We start from the raw sequence: 4,528 nt of genomic DNA, 5'->3' as shown, positions 1-4,528 counted from the left end.
ATATCATCGACGCATCAGCTTTTTTTCGCGTTATCAGTTTAATGCTATTTTTTTAATATAACAGCTTGGTACAAGAAAAAGATAGAATAAAGAATTATAATTCTAGGATACATGCTCGAGAGCGGAAGTCTCGATATACTTCAGGTATTACGTTTATTCTCATGAGTAAAAGAGTTAAAAACATTCAGGTAGCTCCAAATTAAACTTTTGAGACGAACAACTCCCGGTTAGCTCAATGGATAGAACGCTGGACTGTTGAGCGGGAGGTCGAGGGTTTGAGCCCCACCTGGACCAACACTCAAGGCCTTAAAATTACTGAGGAGAATGTGCTACCTTTCTATAATATCAGGAATTGGATAGACATTCTAATCTTCTCAGATAACGACGAATAAACCGTAGGTCCCCTTTCCTGCAGGGTTAGGGTTAGGACACGTTAATTACCCACACACGAGATCACTGTGTAATGGATGTCTTCCCCAGGGGTGGGATGGGTGGGTTGCAGTCCGTAATGCTCTGTTGAGAGTGAGGACTTAAACTGGTGAATAAATAAATAAATAAATTCGTTCCACCGCTGCATAAGTATGAAATTTACTGTTTCTGCTTACTACGTTAACTGTAAGCTTTATCAACCAATTATTTACTCTTTTTTTATCCACTATCATCTTTGCTTCTATATTTATTATGTTTGACTAAACGGGAACGGAAACTACCCGTGTTGCTTCTTTCTAGATGCTGTGCAGTTTCAGGGTTTTGGCGCCATCTTAGACTCGCTGACCACTAACCTCAATTTCATACAAAACCTTTGAGTTCCGCGCACTGACTGAATGAATTGAATTCCCGCGATTTGACTCTGTTCAATTTGGTAAATATCTAAATTGCAACCAGCTAACCATATGAAGTGAATTACTTGATGTGGATAGTGACTGTAAACATAAGTATCGAGAAATTTCTAGAAAGCTGAGTCATGCTAAGCTGCTTATATGGACTTCTGTGGAACTTTTTAGAACATTGTATCAAATCATGCAGTTATGATGTATTTATTTATTATCCAACTACACTCCGTAGAGAACAAATAACGCCTAGACGAGTAGAACTATCACGCGGTATTTGTACTCCAGAGAACCTGTTAGAGAAATTTGCTCGCATTGCGCAAGCGAAGAAATGGATTGAAATGGCGGACAATTTAAATTATATTTCTGACGAAGAAGTGTCGGAATGGCTGGCAAATAGAAATCCAAGTTTATTAGATGAATCGAACGAAGAAAAAAAGCTAGACGACCAAGTCATTTCTTCATTTATTGAAGAAAATAGAAACAGCAACACGACAACCCGCCAACTCCGCTCCGCCCCGCATAGTTCTGTTACGCACCCTCCGTAAATAAATCTCCCCGAAATTCTCCCGCACTGAAATAACAATTTGGCATGTTAGATGATAGAAAACTTATTAGACGATTTTTTGTGTCGTATCGCTGAGTATTTTTACTCGCTTTTTGTATTTTGACGAGCCCTACGGGCTCGTCAAAATACGGCACAATTCGTAAAAATACTCAGCGATACTACACAACAAAACGTCTGATAAATATACACTACCGAGATAGTTGTGTTGCAAGCTCCTGGATTGCTCTTTAATACTTTGTAAATATAAAGGGGGCCTCGGTCTTGCATAGCAGGAGTTTATTTCTATTCTGTGGGTAGGGATTGCTAACAATGAAGACATCTGTTGTTGTTGTCGTTGTTGTAATAAAGCAAGGACTGGAAAAATCTTTAAAATAGTTCAAATACGTCCGGCCTCTTAGTGAAAGAGAATATAAATGTCTCGAAATGCACTGTTCAGCAACATATATTCGCCCTCTGGGAGATTTTATGGTTGACCTTTGCAAGCTTTAAACATCTAAAACTATGTGAAGTAATCAGAAATACTGCAGCCATGAAATAACTTCTCAACTGTTTACATTTTATGTTCGCTGTATAATATATAATCGCGCTAATAAGAATCAGGAATAATTAGGAAGCAGCACATATTTTTCCTATATATATATATATATATATATATATATATATATAGGATGAGTCATTGCTCTGCAATTGCGCATGCTCGCTAGTGTACTCTAGTTTGAGCACTCTGGCATGGCTTAGACGATACCACAAAGGTTGGATCGTTTGGGGTGACCATATTGGTTCTCCTCCATCCTAGCATTAGCACTGCACTGATGAGGCCCAGAAGGCCGAAACAGTACTGTCTGCAGTTAGGTATATATATATATATATATATATATATATATATATATATATATATATATATATATATATATATATTCAGCTTATTAGTAAATTGTGAAAGGATAAATTGAGATGGGGTTCATCTAATAACGGAGTATTTATTTCGAGCGCGACCCGAAGGGATGAGCAGAATGCCATATGGTTTGGCAAGCACATTTTATGTAGCGACGTTCCTTCTTAGTGAGTATTAGTATACGCTGATCAAAATTGTCATTCTTTTAATCGGCCCGACAGAGAGGCGACTATCAGTTTCTTATTTATCCAAGAACTCTTAGCTTAGATTGTAGTTGTGCATACCCAGATTTAGACTTTTTTTATTATCTTATAAGTGTAAATAGTTTTTAACTTTTAACTTAGGATAGAGGGCCACTGGTTCGTCAGTTTTTAACTGTTATGTGTTACCCTCTGTAAATAAAGTTGTTACTTACTTACTTATTACCTCGGTCAAATTCTGTCACTTATCGACAGACACTACACTCTTCATTTGAAACCCCTTCAACTATAAAATGAAATATGCAAATATTTTAGGAACATTTGTTTTTTATGGATCAGTACTGCCCTCAACGTCAATTGATGGCAAAGGCAGAGTCAAAATGTCTGAGAAAACGTAGAATTTTGTTTCCTATGTTCATGATCAAAGCTGACATACTATTGAAGCGGAATTCGCAGTAGTTTGCAAAGAGAAAAAAAAATACTGATTAGCCTATACAGGAGTAAATTGGTGTAAAAGAATACAAAGCCACCTTAGTGTCTTTTAAAATTGCACTAATTTGCACGTCCTTATCATTCCGCGAGATGAGGGAGGGTCTCAATCAGGTTATGGTTTCGAAACGAGCGACGCGCTCGTTTTGAAACACCAGATTTAAAAATTGAATATCAAATGTTGATAGAAATAACAAAATCAACATACGAACTATTTGATGAAAAAAAAAATAGTTTTATGTTCTCCCATTATAAGACCATAGGAGAGAAATTATGCTGCTTTCGTTTAGTTTGTTTACTGGGGCCCGACAAATGAAAACTCGTAGATTGGAGTAAATTGGCTAGGGGGTATTACCCCAAGCCGCTTTAATATACAAAGATAAAAAAACTGAGGTTAGCACCTCTTTAAAATTTTGAGTAAAATGCACTTCGCCCCAGTAAAGGTGGGGCTAAAACACGCCAATAATAAAACCATAGAATTATCCTATGAAGGAGGTGGGAAAAGGTGGAGGAGGTGGGAAAATCTCCGCTGTTGACTCGAAGAGTAGCAATGGTGAAGTGAGTGATCCTAACAAAGTCACGTGGGCATCTTCCTAAGGGGTTATCGACTCCAATCGCAATGACCCCCCTCTCACCCAAAGGACACTGTCACGCAATACTTACGAACTTATTGTATAAACATTAATAGCAAAACAAAGACTTCGAATGACAAAACATAAAAACACTATTTGCTAGCAAATATTTCGTTTAGAAACAGTCGATGAAATTTTTGTTTGCTTTTTAGAATAACATTAAACTGAAGGAAAGCGCAGTCAACTGCATTAACCAGATGTTCAGGTTCGAGCGTTAAAAAGTCAACTGCAAAGTATAAAACTTAAATTAAGGCACATTCTAACAGTGCGTTGGGTAAAAATAATTTCTTCATGATAAATAGAAAAAAGGCCAAGGGACAACATTACCTTTTCGCATGGCAATAAAGCAACAAATGAGTTCTATGCTTAAAATCAATCTGTTATTTAAATACGCGGAGCTTGGTGGAATTCTAAATCTAATTCAATGCAAGATGGCGTGCCTCTTGAATGTAACAAAAAACTGAAATAAGCGCAAACTATACGATCTACGCATCAGCTATTTTTTCATGTCATCAACTGGATCTTATTTTTTGATAAAAGTGTTTCTTCTAAAAAAAGATAGAAACCAAGAATTATAATTCTATGATATATGCTCGAGGTCTTGATATAGATATTTTCAGATATAACGTATATTCTTATGAGTTAAAGAGGTAATTGATATTCAGTATTAACTATATAGTATATCAAACCGGGACCATAGGCTTTACGATACTTCAGCAAAGCTCTAAATAAAGTCCCTGAGAAGAGCGACTCGTTCCATCGTTCCATAAGTTTAACACTAACTGTTGCTACCTGTAGGCTTTATAAGCCGATGATTTTTTTCTCTTTATTTTTGCTTAACTATCATTATTATAGCTATTACTACTATTATCATCATGGTTGTTACACTTATTGCGTTCGAATTACGGAGAATG

This window comes from Stylophora pistillata, chromosome 2 (genome assembly GCF_964205215.1).
Source record: "Stylophora pistillata chromosome 2, jaStyPist1.2, whole genome shotgun sequence".
NCBI lineage: Eukaryota > Metazoa > Cnidaria > Anthozoa > Scleractinia > Pocilloporidae > Stylophora > Stylophora pistillata.
Note: the sequence above shows the minus strand (reverse complement) of the source record.